This window comes from Enhydra lutris, unplaced genomic scaffold (genome assembly GCF_002288905.1).
Source record: "Enhydra lutris kenyoni isolate GAN:26980312 unplaced genomic scaffold, ASM228890v2 scaffoldscaffold9, whole genome shotgun sequence".
Lineage (NCBI taxonomy): Eukaryota > Metazoa > Chordata > Mammalia > Carnivora > Mustelidae > Enhydra > Enhydra lutris.
The window spans coordinates 33,433,432-33,448,480 of NW_019154093.1; the positions used below are offsets into that span (position 1 = coordinate 33,433,432).

A 15,049-nucleotide genomic window follows, 5' to 3' on the forward strand; every position below is an offset into this window, starting at 1 on the left:
GATCTTCATTACAGAAGCACAGATTAGTTTGAAGAGGTGGGCGGAGGGCTGTGCTGGAAAACGGCATAGAAGCTAGGAATTAAGAAACATCTCCAAGGCAGAATTTTATTCATTATCTCTTAAGCTATTGCAAAAAGCAAGTTTTTATTTTGATTCTCAGAAAGACTGGGCCTCTTCTCCCTCCCCTCCCCAGCCTCTGACGGTGTAGAGTTCCGTGTACCTGGTGGTACCTTGAATTTTTTCTCACCTCAAATGGGTCTATTTTAATTTTAATACCACCTTTAGCTGCATTTTATTCTTTTTGTTTTGGAATGCAGTTTGGGGGAAGAGCAGTGTGAGAGGGAAGGCTGGCTCTCAGCCGGAGGGTTTTGTGATTGGCTCCGGTTTCTCTGTGGTAGTGAGCCGGAGGCAAGGTGAGGGGAGGAAACGATGCAATGGTTTTGAGCCCATTCCTTAGCATTTTTCATACCTGCCTTGGGAACTGGTTTCCTTCTGGCATGAAGGACTGCACCTTGTCCATCCCAGACTGGATTAGTGGTGCCCTTCCCATTTTTAAAGTGAATGTGATGGGAAGTAGCTTACTTCTGAACTTTCTTAGAGGTTTTGAAGACTTTCCAGATGTTTTCCCTTATTCTCACTTTTTACAAAATTTTTTCTTAACTTTCCTTGTTTTTTTGGATTTTAGTTTCTGTTCCCTTTCACATGCCTTCATTGTTCCCAGAGTTTCTCTCTGCTGTAAGACTGTGACTGTTTAGATTTTGTTTTTCTCTTGGGAGCTAAGTAGTTTTTGCATAAACCAATTTAAAAACCGCTTATCTGCTAAAGAGAAGAAAAATGGAGGGCAGCAATTTCTTTTCAAAGTGGCTTGTGTCTGGTGGACTTGGAGGGTGTTCTCAGATTATTTTTCTCACAGAAAGTTGGTTCTAAGAGTCTTCAGGCTCAGTGCCTGGTAAATAAAACATTCCACGGTCTATTTTTCTGTTACCTGCTGTTAGCTTTTAGCTGATTTTCTGGTAGAGAAATACAACAGCCCCTCTCTAGGTGCCCCTTTATTAGAGTTGAAGGTTTGAAGGAGCACATGAAGCACAACAAAACCCCAGGAAATAAAATGTTGGTGGGAACTTGAGTTGGAAAGTATCTCAGGCCATCTGCTCCAACCTTGCTTCCAGCATACTCCTGTCCACACGGCTTTCCTGCAGCCACTGCCTTCTGAAAAGCTGCTCATCCAGGGAAGGAAGGGCTACTCCCCGCTTCTAGGAAGTCTTCCCTTATCTGCCCTGACAGAATTCATTTCTTTACCCTGCACCTAGCTTGATGATGCTGTCACATGCCGTGTGGCAAAAGTCTGTCTGATTCATCACGTAGATACTTAAACCAAGTACCTGTTATGTGTGGGACAGTGTTCAAGGTACTTAGGGCTGTAGCAGTATTTAAGATAATCCTGTGCCCCTTGTTGTCCCTTCTACCTTCACTGTGTTCCAGTTCCCACTAAAAGAGACTTCAAGGTCAGGGATATGGATGGCAAAGTACCTGGTGCCTAAAGAGAGTTCAGCAAGTCTGTGTTGAAGGCAGAATAGAAGTCAGATAACCTTCAGTAATTGAGTCCATTCTGGTTAATTAGCCTTGAGTTGTGGTAAAAGTTTGTGTTTACTATGGATCTGAGATTAGCCTAAGATAGTTGTCACTCATTGGCTCTGCCTCATCTGCCCGGAGCAGTACTGCTGAGACTTAATCAAAGACTTTATTTTTTTTGAAGGGTGTTGATCCGGATGCCTGGATGGCTCAGTCAGTTAAGTGTCTGCCTTCTGCTCAGGTCATGATCCCAGGATCCGGGGATCAAGCCCCACATCGGGCTCCCTGCCCAACAGGGAGTCTGCTGCTCCCCCTCATTTTCCCTCTGTGTGTATGCCTGCAGGCGCTCTCCCTCTCAAATAAAATCTAAAAAAAAAAAAAGACCCACACCCAAATCTTTGGTTCTCTTTGGTTTTCTTTAGTACTTTGCACAAGTAAATAGAAGGGATAGTTTTCATAGATTGCCAGGAGGGGGGTCCTACACTGTGTTAAAAGGAATGTTAACTTTTCTGTGTATGCCGTGCGTGTGTATAAGCATGTACATGTACACACGGGCCGACACTTAGTAGTGAGTCCTAGTAAAACTCCTTATCTCTTCTGTTGAGTGATGGTGACTAAAACCTCCCTCTGAAAGGATGTGAGAATCCTGCTATAGGGGTTGGACAAATACTGGCTTTTTTTTAAAAAAAATCACATTATTCTGTACTGGATCTACTCTCTCAAGTGTAGGAAAATTGGCAGATTTCCATTTGGAAGCATCCTGAACTTGATTGGGAGATACAATGTTCAAGAACAAACCTGTTTCTGCTCTTAATATTAACTGCAGCGCTTGCTGGGGTTTGCAGATGGGACCAGCATTTCAAATTAGACTATGGCCTGAGCCTCTTTTCTTTGAAAAGATGACCTAGTTCAGAGGGCTCAGGTTTTTGTTTTGGGGTTCTTTTGTGTGTGTGTGTGTGTGTGTGTGTGTGTGTGTGTGTGTATAAATGTGTCTTTTCTTATGTAAGAGTAAAAACTTCTGAGCGTTGGAAGATAGAAAGGTTGTATTTGGGAGACTTGACAGAGTTGAACAAGGTATCTAAAATAACTTTAAATAGTTAACCTTTGTGTGGATCATAGAGTGTCTTGGCATATTACAGGATTTCTAGAATATTCTCTGTTCCATTTTTTTTTTTAAGGTTGGTATAGCCCAGGTCAAGGCATTGAGGGAGCAGAAGGCTAACTGAAGACAAAGCACATTCTGGCACCCTGACACCCCCTCCCAACCCCGGGTGGGACAAGTGTGACATTCTTCCAGGAATTTCCCAACTGTCTTAATGTTAATACCTTGCTAGAGGGAAAACAATCTTCATGGTCTCTGGGGTCTTGTAGTTATCTTATATAGGTTGGTCGGTCCTCTTTAGCATATGAAAGTTCTTTTAAAACCCAACTCCTGAGAGTATAAAATCCCCACTCCTCAAGATCCTGGTTCAGCCCCTCTTTGTGCCAGGGCTCCTGTCCTGTCCTCATGCTTTAATAAACGACCCTTTTGCACCAAAGGCATCTCAAGAATTCTTCAAGAATTCTTGGTGGTTGGTTCAAACCTCACCTGTATTCCAAAACCGTATCAAAGGGTCTGACCAGGTAGGGGCATCTCTTGTTTCTACGGGTCTGCTCTACAACTTATTTTTTCTGGCTTCTTTGAGGGTTTTTATGGGTGTTGGAAGAGAACTATTTGTAACATTTTTTTTTTTTTTAGATTTTATTTGAGAGAGAGCATAAGCAGGGAGGGAGGCAGAGGGAAGCAGACTCCCTGCTGAGCAGGAAGCGGGATGTACTGTCCCCTGAGGGTACATTTGCTTTGGCCACATGCACAGCCGAATCTGAGCATTCTTCCAGTGTGGTCATTTCTTTTTTTTTCTTTTAAGATTATTTGTTTGAGAGAGAGCACGAGTGCGAACACCCACACACAGGTACTGGTGTGAGCACAAACGGGAGGGGGCAGAGGGAGAGACAGAAGCAGACTGCCTGCTGAGCAGGGAGTCCTCTGCAGGGCTCAATCCCAGCACCCTGGGATCATGACCTGAGTTGAAGGCAGACACTTAACTGACTGAGCCACCAGATGCTGCCAGTGTGGTCATTGTTTAAATGACCTAGATTGGAGTCCTGCCTTGTAGAAAATTTGGAAAGTGTGAATTGGATTGGATTTTAGGGCACTGAAAAGTTATTCAAGGTTTTGAATAGGGTACTGACACGAATGGATTTACTTTCTAAAAGTTGACGTTTGGGATGCTGTGTGAAATGACTCCCGTTAAACAGGAGTGGTACCAGTAAGACCAGTATAGACTAGGAAAGTGGACCATGGCTTGGGTTGGGCAGTAGTGGTGAAGACAGAAATGAAGGACTTTAGGAAGTGTATGAAGGCCAAGCTGACTGGACAGAGTGAGTTGCTTGGGAGGGGTGATGGAGAGAAAGCAGCCCACAATCAGCCCTAGGATTTTTTGGCCTGAGCACCTTGGTTGAATGTACCTTTCGGGTTGGACTGGAGCTTGCCTAACCAGTCTGGTGTGAAACATTTGAGTGACTTGCTGTTTAGTATGCTCTTATGAACACCACTGTATGTGATTCATTGGGCAAATATACCTTCTGTGGCACAGGTTACTAGAAGTAAAATGACTGGACCAGAGTAGTTTTTAAACTGTAGAAGAAAAGGGAATTTCAAGCTTAGCTTATGAATGCCCAGTCAAGGTCTTGGTATAAGAGTTAAGATTTGTTCATGCACCACTTTGCTTACTAAATATTCTGTGTAAATACAGATACAGATATGCATACATTGGTACACATGTATTTAAACTCTTTTGTATGTTTTTGTGTTTTTTTTTTTAAAGATTTTATTTATTATTTGACAGAGATCACAAGTAGGCAGAGAGGCAGGCAGAGAGAGAGGGGGAAGCAGGCTTCCTGCTGAGCAGAGAGCCCAATGCGGGGCTCGATCCCAGGACCCTGAGATCATGACCTGAGCCAAAGGCAGAGGCTTAACCCATTGAGCCACCCAGGTGCCCCAATGTTTTTCTGATTATAAAGATAGTATATGTAAGTTATCAAAGGTTTAGGAAACCAAGAAAAATAAGTAAGACAAACACTTTACGGGCCCAGCACGCTTCCGCTGTACTACTCTGCTAATAAGACAAACACTCTAATCCCACTAACTGGAAGGAAAGAAATGCTGTTTATACTTTTATATACAGTGTATCCTTCCAGGCTGACTTTCAAGACTCTACTAGATATGGGGTACCTGGGTGGCTCAGTAGGTTAAGTGGCTGACCTTTGATTCAGTTCAGGTCCTGACACTGAGTCCTCGTTGGGCTCTGCACTGAGAGAGCAGCCTGCTTAAGATTTTCTCTCTTCCTCTCTCCCTGTCTCCCCAGCTCTTTCCCTCTCAAAAAAAAAAAAAAAAAAAAAAGAATATACTGTGAATTACTGTTTTGAAAATTGCTTGTTTTACTTTTACAACAAATCATTTAATATTTTCCAGTGCCATTATAGTCTTTTCTTTAATACCCGTTTGGTATTTCAGTATATAATATATATATATATGTATATATTTTTTAAATTTTTATTTATTTATTTGATGGAGAGAGAGATCACAAGTAGGCAGAGAGGCGGGCAGAGAGGTGGGGGGAAGCAGGCTCCTTGCTGAGCAGAGAGCCTGATGCAGGGCTCTATCCCAGGACCCTGAGATCATGACCTGAGCCAAAGGCAGAGGCCTAACCCACTAAGCCACCCAGGTGCCCCATTTTTATATAATTTTTATCCCATCTTTTACTTTTCAAGAAAGTAACATGTGCAGATGGTAAAATTTTCTTAAGGATTGATTTATTTATTTGAGAGAGTACACACACACACACACACACACTGGATGGAGGGGGGAGGATTAGAGGAGTAGGGAGAGAATCCTCAAGCAGACTCCTTGCTGACCATTGAGCCCAACATGGGGCTGGATCCCAGGACCCTGAGATTATGACCTGAGCTAAGAACAAGGGTAGGATGCTTAACCGACTGAGCTATCCAAGGGCCCTGAGGGTAAAATTCTTAAATTAATACACTAGGAATGGTGTGGAAAGTCTCTTTACCCTCCTTGACCCCTCCTTCCCCAGTTACTCTCTATAGGGATAGCTACTAGTTACTTTTCTTGGATATTCATCCGGAGAATTTGCATACATACATACAGTATGTATAGGCAGAGCAGTAGCCTCTTTTTTTAAAAGGTACAAATTTGGGGCACCTGGGTGGCTCAGTGGGTTAATCTTCTGCCTTCAGCTCAGGTCATGATCTCAGGGTGCTGGGATTAAGCCCTGCATTGGGCTCTCTGCTGGGTGGGGAAGCTGTGCGGGCACTGCTGCCTGCCTCTCTGCCTGCTTGTGATCTCCATCAAATAAATAAAAATCTTAAAAAAAAAAAAATTAAAAGGTACAGATTTATACTTTGTTCTTCAGGTCTTTGTTTAAACTTAGCAGTATAGATTAGATGTTGGTTTCTACTAGCAGATTATCAGTTTACCTCATTCATTTTGAAAAATGGCCACATGCTCTTACTGTGTAGCTGTATTGTAGTTCTTCGAACCAGCCATTCTCAGACATTTTAGTCCCACATTTAAAACTCATTGAGAACTCCATGGAGTCTTAGATGCAGATTTCTAGATGCTAACTGTATTAGAAGTTAAAACTGAGAAAGCTAAAAAATACTATGGATTCATTAAAAGTAATAAACCCATATTAACATGTTTCTACGAAAAATAACTTTTCCAAAACAAAATCTGAGAAGGGTAATGTTTTTTCACATATGCACAAATCTCTTCAATGACTTGCTTTGTCATTTTTTTTTTTAAGCTTTAGTTTGAGAGAGAGAGGGAGTGTGTGCAAGCATGTGCTCACGTGCAAGGGAGAGGGAGAGAATGTCAGGCAGCCTCTGGGTTGAGTGTGAGCCCCGCATAGGGTTGGATCTCACAACCTTGAGATCATGGCCTGAGCTGAAACCGACGATCAACTCACTGAGCCACCCAGGTGTTCTGAAAGCTGGATTTTTATAAATTCAGTTTGTATGCTGCATTGTGTTGGTTAAAGTACTAAAAGAATATTTGGCTTCACACAGATGTGTAGTTAGACTTTGAAAAAGGGAACTCACCCCTGAAGGGGTGTTCCTGGACCCGTGGTGTCCTTGGACCACACTTGGAGAACTGCTGATTTAACTAGTCTTCTGTTGATAGAATTTAGGGTATCTACAGTCTTTTGGTATACAAAGCATGCTTCCCCGAACTCCTAGTAAATAGGTCTTTTCAACAAATGTGTAAGTGCCAAGCACTGTTGGCTTGTGGGATACGAAGAAGTCAGACAAAGTCTATTTCCTTTTTTTTTTTTTTAAATGATTTTATTTATTTATTTGACAGAGGGAACAGAAGTAGGGGGAATGGGAGAGGGAGAAGCAGGCTTCCCGCTGAGCAGGGAGCCCGATGTGGGGCTCAATCCCAGGACCCTGGGATCGTGATCTGAGCTGAAGGCAGATGCTTAATGACTGAGCCACCCAGGTTCCCCAAGACAGGGTCTATTTCCTGAAGGAGCTTCTGAGTTGATAGGCAGAGGCAGGCAAACTAGGAGAAAGTAATGGAGGCTGAAATATGTGCATGTGTAGGTCCTGTTGCACATGGGGAAGTGTGACCTACCCAGCACTGAGGAGGCGGTGGGATTAGGGAATGCTTTCTAGAGATGACTGCTGAGCTGAGTTTTGACAGATGAGTCCCGCTACCAGGTCAATAGATGGGATGGTCATTGCCACCACATAGCTGCACACTTTCTAGAGCTTTCTTGTGGCCCACAAGAGATCATTGCTTCTGTGTCTTGATCACATCTTTTATGTTATCATTTTGGTCTTTATTCACCTCTTTACTATCAAAGGAAAGGGTAGTTACACCTGCTCTGTATTACGTTTTCCAGCTTTCATTACTTGGGCTTGCCTTTGAGATGCACACATACAGCCACATCATAGTTTATGAAGCTTTTAAACTACTGGTTCATGCCTGCCTCTCTGCCTACTTGTGATTTCTCTCTGTCAAATAAATAAATAAAATCTTTAAACTACTGGTTCAGACTCCTCGAACTCAAGTGACGGCACCTGATCGTGAACCTAGTAGATTGGGTACCAGACTATTAGCTGCACATCCACCTGTTACAATGGACATACCGAATTGCCTCGTCCCTTAAAATCTACCGAGTAGGGGCGCCTGGGTGGCTCAGTGGGTTAAAGCCTCTGCCTTCAGCTCAGGTCATGATCCCAGGGTCCTGGGATCGAGCCCCGCATCGGGCTCTCTGCTCGGCAGGGAGCCTGCTTCCCTTCATCTCTCTGCCTTGCCTCTCTGCCTACCTGTGATCTCTGTCTGTCAAATAAATAAATAAAATCTTTAAAAAAAAAAAATCTACCGAGTAAATTGTGAAATGGTATTATATTAGGCTAGTGTGCTCTTTAACACCCTATGTGTAATACATGTTGTGAGAAGATTTAGGGACTTGGAAATTGTTTTTCTTAGTATTCTTTTATGATGGGTTGGAGGGCTCGATCATGTATTGTCTTTCAGCAAACTAGTTTTTTAAAGCATGAGCAGGTAGTAGAGGCTTTGAATTACTCTGTGCTCTCCCTACCTGCCTCACTTTAGTGTTTAGTTCTCAGGTTAGCCTTTAAGACATGGTACAAAAGGTCTCACTTGTCCAGTTTCACGAAGTGCAATTAGATGGCTGGTGTTATATTTTAACAGTCTGATGTCCAAGTTCCAAGAGTTCTTGTACTGGTTAAACGACAGGCCTGGCAGCAAATACCCCTTATTTAGCCAGAAAGGCTGATAGTATTGAAATAATGCAAAGTCACTCCTGCTCATCAAATTCCCCAAAGGCTAGAAATCAGTTATTTTCTTTTCTTCAGCACTTTCTTACTGACCAGCCGCCTGTGACTTTGGCACTTTGTAGTTCTTGTGACTTGGTCATTGTAACTGACATTTGCCGTGGGGGTCGGGGAGGTCGAGCGTGTGCTAGGCCCTGCGCTGGCTAATGTATGAATACTGTCCTCTAGTTCACGCACACATCTACAGAGCAGTTGTTAACGCCGTCATGTTACAAATGAAGAAATGGCCTCAGAGAGGTCGCCGTACTTGCCTTAGGTCAAATAGCTAGTTAAATAGAGAAGCTGGTATTCAAACTTGGGACTCCCTAGGTAGGGTTAAACTGCCCATTAGGTCATGCAGGGACTCCAATACCTAGTGAAATATTCCCTTCCTGCCTCACAAACAGCACAGGGGGCCGTGCACTACAGCTCACCGGTCCACAAGGACACTGAGCTTCAGAAGGCTCTTCAAGGCTAGGCTAGAGGTACGTGGTTTGTTGTTGTTCTGTTCCTAAAACATTTTTATTTAAATCTAAATAAGGAAACCCTGACTTCCTCCCTCCCCCAAAAGAGCTCCGAAAGTTCTAAAATAGAAACTTGACGTAATTGTGAGGAGGTAGAAGTTGCCTTTCATTCTAATTGTTAAGACTTCTAGCATAATACCTGAACCTGCTCTTCCGTTAGCCATTTGGCAGATGCTTCTGTGCCTGCAAATAGGTATGAGGAGGATGCAGAAGTACACTTGAGGCACTTACTCGGGTTCAAGTTCTAGGTTTCACATGATGTTCCCGTGAATCACGGTGGGATGTGTGTGTGTGGGTGAAGTGTTGAGGTCATGGACAAGGTGGGAAGGGCATTGTTCAGGGGTGCCTTTCTCCTGGAATGCATTTCACACTTAATCTCTCAGTTTTCAGTCCCATTGCTTCCGTGAAGATTTTCCACAGCTGTTGCTGCTACACATCGTTTTCTTCCTGAAATTTCTGTTAGACCCATCTGTACCTCTGATATGGCATTCATTACCACCTCCCTGTCAGGTGGTCTGTTTTGTAACATCAGTTACAGTCTCTCAGCACCGGAATCGTAAACTTCTCCGTGTCAGTTCAGTTCAGCAAATGTTCTGATAGCCTATTAAGGCAGGAGGGGTGATGTGCTATAAACAAGGGAAAAATAATCAGGGTAACCCTGTGTATGTTATGCCTTATATCCTGTATACTTTTACCACAAAAATATGGTAGTGCAGTGATGGAGGGTGATTGGGAAAACCACTTCAGCCTGTGATGTGAGGTCGGAGAAGGCCTCTCTGAGGAGGTGATGTTTAAGCTGAGCCCTGAGAAAGGGTAGGAGCCAGGTGTGTGAAGATTTGGGGGCAGACGGCATGGCGTGTGGCGAGACTTCATATAGGAGTGAGCTTTTTCCATGGAGGAAAGGAGGCAGGTGTTTCTGGAGTGCTGTGAGTCAGGAGATGGTAGAAGGGAGGCTGTGTGGGTTGGCATAGGGGCTTGAGGGATGACTGGGGGAGTTTGGCCTTCCAGGGCAAGTGGATGAGAAGTGGCTAGGGTTTTGTTGTTATTGTTAACTAGTTTCTATGTCTTAACAGCTCTACTGAGAGATAACTTGAATATAGGAGCATTTATCCTTATAAAGCATAAAAACCTAAAGCGTAAGTGTCCTTAGAGAATCCTGCAACCATCATCACATCACCGCTAATTGGAGAACATTTTCATTACCCCAGAAAGAAACTCTGCGTCCATTGGTAGTCGTTCCCCATTTCCCCCTTCCCTCCAGCCCCTGGTAATCACTAATTGACTTTCCCTTTGTATGGATTTGCCTACTCTGGATATTTCTTGTAAATGGACTCATACAAGATGTGACTTTGTATCTCGCTTCTTTCACTGAGCATGTTTTCAAGGTTTAACTTTGTTCATCGGTGTAGTTATATATCAGTATTTCATTCCTTTTTATCCCTAGATAATCTGTCATATGGGCATACCACATTTTGTTTCTTGCTTCATTATTTAATGGACACTTGGGTTGTTACCTGCTATGAACATTAGTATACAAATTTTTGTGTGCATATATGTTTTCATCTCTCTTAGGTATATATATACGTAGGAGTGGAGTTGCTGAGTCATATGGTAACACCGTGTTTAACATCTTGAGGAACTGCCAGCTGTTTTCCAAAGCAGCTCAACCATTTTATATTCCCACCAACAATGAATGAGGGTTCCAATGTCTTTACATTCTTGCCAACACTTGTTAATGTATGTCTTTTTGGTTTTCACCACCCTAGTGAATGTGAAGTGATATCTCACTATGATTTCAGTTTACATTTCCCTAAGGACTAATGACACTGAACATCTCATTTGCTGTTGACCATCTGTATATCTTCTTTGGAGAATAGTCTATTCAGATCTTATGCCCATTTGCAGATGTGCTCATTTGTTCCTTCATTGTTGGGTTCTTTATATATTCTGGATACAGGTCCCTGAATTAGATACATGATTTGTAGATATTTTCTTCTGTTCTCTCTCTCTCTTTTTTTTAAAAACATTTCTTGATGTTTTCCTTAGAAACACACAAGTCTTTAAATTTGATGAAGTACAATTTATCTTTTTTTTTTTTTCCTTTGTTGCCTGGGGTTTTTGGTTTCATTGCCTAATCCAAGGTAAAGCCCTTGTTTTAAAATGTGGGACTGACAATCAGATTCCCATTTAAATAGATCATCCAGGCTATTTGGAAACTGGATTGGAAGGTTCTAGAGTGAAAGTAGGGAGAACAAACCAAAAAAGAAAAAAAAAGGGGAATGCATGAGAACAGACTTTTAACATCCATAAGTTCTTGTTAAATCAGTGTATTCCAATATACTTGTTAATAGGAGTAAAAAGTGGTCTCTACTTTTAAGGAATTCATAAGGTAAAACATACACCCAATTAATTGTTTTATAAGGCAGATTATACTGAGTGCTATTTAAAAAAGAATGATTAAAAAAAAAACACTGAAGTTACTTGTATAAACTTACTGAGTTCTTTTTGTATCTCCAATGTCTAACATACAGTTAGTACTTAAAAGTTGTTGAATGTACTTCTGGATGACAACACATCAGTGAAAGCTGAGGGAGAGATGGCATTAGAACTGAACCTTGAGGGGTGTGGGAAAGGTACTGGCAGGTCGAAAGTGGGAGCAGGGTGTTATTGTTGGAGGGGTCATATCTGAGAGGAGGTGATTCAAATTAAGGGTATTTTGATTGAAACCTAGAGGTGATAGAATTATGTAGGCATGGAAATTAGAATTGTCCTTTGGGACTTACATGTAATTCCAGATTGCGTTTATAAATAGGAAGGTGCCTGGGAGTCAGTGCCTTCCTCAAACTCCTTTAGTGGCACGATTATCATTTCTCGTAGGGAAGTATAGTGTGGGTTGTAGTGGAGAGAAAGTGGAGCATACCTAAGATGGTGGCCAACAGTTTTGATCAGGTATAGGGTAGAAGTAATGGAAACGGGGATTTGGGAGAAGCTGAGGTAGTGACAGTAGCACCTAATAGAATTGATTGTGCCTGCGAATGGTGGGAAGGGCAGAGCTAAATGCAACCCTTCAAAGGGTTGAGCTTCAGCGATGGTGGGGAAAGGTGGCCCCATTTAATGAAGGAGGGCAGTCGGGTGTTGGGGTGATGACAAGTTTAACACACCTGCAGGAAGTTCCAGGTGGAAGTTCTCTAGTGGGTTTTGGTGTAGCAAGTGATAGGCTCCGGCGGTTGGCTGTGAGGCATAGAGAAAATAAGGTTGGGCTTTGGAGTCTGTCATACCTCTGGCTCCATCTCTTCCTGGCTTGGTAAACTTTGGGGGAAGCTATTTAACTTGATTTCCTCCTTTGTAAGAACCGCCCCCTCACAGGGTTGTTGGGAGGATCAGACGGGTTTGTCTGTGTAAAATGCCTGACAAGTAGGAAGGTTCTCTATTCGGTTTGTTTCCTTCTTCCATGGAGTCATAATACTTTGATTTCTTTGAAAATCTTCCTCAGTAAATGTGGTGCTTTGAATGGAATCATTGGCATAATGCAGTGGGGTGTAGGCAGTATATAGGGGGTGTGTGTGTGTATGTGTGTGTGTGTGTGTTGTGTGTGTATATATTATGTGTGTGTACGTATACCAGTGGAGCCTACAAGCACTGTTTTTAAACTATTAATTGTCTTGTCCTCCTATTTTTTTTTTTTTAAACTAGTCTTGTTTCCATTCTTGTCCAAACGAAAATACTTACCCTAAAGTTATGTGTGTATGTCTTTTGGAAGCCTTCCTGGACCCAAAATTGCTTTTTAGAAATTGTGTCATCCTTTTTTTTTTTTTTTTTAAGATTTTATTTATGTATTTGAAAAGGAGAGAGAGCACAGAGACAGGGGAAGAAGCAAGACTCCCAGCTGAGCAGCAAGCCCAATGTGGGACTTGATCTCAGGGCCCTGGGATCATGTCCTGAGCCAAAGGCAGATGCTTAACTGACTGAGCCACACAGGCGTCCCAAAATTGTGTCATTAAGATGAACATTTTTCTACCTTTACCTGTTTGTCTGATTGGATAGATTTTCTGGGTCTTTTAATGTTCTGGACTGCTGATACGTCTGATTTGGCTTTTGGTTTGCTTTGTTTAAATCCTAAATTCTAACTCAACTGCTTATGTATTTTTTCTTCTGTGGACTTCTGTAGATCTTGGTAAAAATAGCCAATGTAGTTTGTGGGAGAACTATAAAATATCGATTGCGTATATGAGTACAGCTTCCTAATTTTTTTAAAATGCTAACTATAAATACTGTCTCAGGACACAATTTAGTTTTTCCATGAGGGATATTGATTTTTAACTTGTGTTATTTCAGTGGCTTAGTTTTAAAAAAATCAAGAATCTAGCTTGGAATACAATGAAAGTGCAAGACCTCCTTCCTGTTGAGCTCAGAGTTTTGTTTTAGTTTTCTATGGTTTTTAGGAGCTAAACACTATGCATAACAATGAATGTGCTAAGTTTAATTATTCCATTTCTTAATGTCTTAGAATTGGAAGGGATTTAAGTCCTTCTGTCCAAGTGGCCATTCTCTACTGGGTCCCTTCTGTAGCCGCTGACAGCCAGCTCACCTCCTCTGGAGGCAGGTTTTTTCATTGCTGGACAAGTCTGATTGTTGGAAGATTTTTTTCTTTGTACTGAGATGAAAGCCAGTCCTTCAAATTGTCATCCATAAACTGTCGTCCACTTGTCCACCTTCAGTCTTTTGGTATCACACACATTAAATCCAGTAACTCTGCAGACAATTGGAAATAGTTGCTAGGTACCACTTCCCTGACTGAAGTCCTCTTTTCCACCACCCTCAAAAGAATAGCCCTCATTCTCTCAACCATTCTTTCCATGATGACTTTTCTAGATTCTTTTCAGCCTGGTTTCATTTTGACCCTTTTAAACTGTGATGGCCTCCATCAGTAACAACTGGCCAAATATGGTAGGACCATTGTAGCTGTCATGGCTTGACTTCTAAATTCTCCTCTCTTACTAAATGAACACATGATTTGGGAGTGTTTCTGAACAGTGTCCTGCGATGCGCACGGTAGCTCAGTTAGCCTTGTAGAGCCCACGGTATATGAGGCTGTCTCCAAACCTACGGGCAGACACCAGCTACTCAAGGCTACTCCAGTCTGTAGTTCTGTCCTTTGAGTGAGGTCTGAACTTCCATCTCCTCCTTGGTTCGTTCTGAGGATGGCTAAAAGTATTAGGGACAAATTAGGTAAATACTGGGGGTTTGGTGGAATGACCACTTAGCCTAAATATCGTAGGACATTGATCCATGTGATGAATAAAGCATGACTAAATTTGCCCAGGTTGTCATTAATTATGGTTTATTTGAATAGTTTTCTCGTATTATTTATTTCCTAAAATCCAGGACTCTGATTTTATGCTGAATGCCTTTGTTCATTCAAAGCTCTGAGAGGTAGTGTTTGTCTTTAAGAGTGTGGGCTCTGAGCTACATAGCTGGCTGGGTTTGGAATCTGACTGGGTGACCCTTGCACCGCAGTCTTGGGCAAAGTAGCTAACCTTTTTGTGTTTACTCATTTATGAAGGAGAGTAACGGTGCGGCTACCTTATGGGATTTCTTCGTGAGTATTAAGTTAATATGTGCTGGCAGAGCTGAGGCCATGGTCAGGTGAGTGAAGCACTGTCCTTGGGTGAAATTTTAAGAGCGTGCCCGGAAAACTCAGTAAGTGAGAGAAGTGGGGTTGTTCAGTGCACTAAAAGGATCAAAATGCAACATTTTAAAAGATAAAGACCAGATCTGACAGATTGAGGCAGGACTGAAATGCGTGAGAGTGAGTTGTATAAATGAGTTGGATCGATTTTCATTGTGGATTTTTTTTTTTTTTGCACTAGTTTTGATACTTTAAAATATGGCACTAAAATATTAGTTATCTTGATTCCTGGAGTTCGGCTTTTTGTTGCCCTCTTCTGTTTTCCCTGAAGTGAGTGCCTCAGCCTCTGATCCTAGTTGGCCAGTGTGTGGTGTTAGTTATTAGTGGTTGATTGCAGTGATGTTAGTTTTGTAGAGGA

At 42.2% G+C, this 15,049-nt stretch overlaps 1 protein-coding gene across 2 annotated transcripts in view; it reads left to right on the forward strand.

Moving 5' to 3' along the window:
- LOC111143296 (adenylate kinase 4) overlaps positions 1-15,049 on the forward strand; it is a 66,330-nt gene that overhangs the window by 1,285 nt on the left and 49,996 nt on the right. The window lies entirely within an intron of this gene.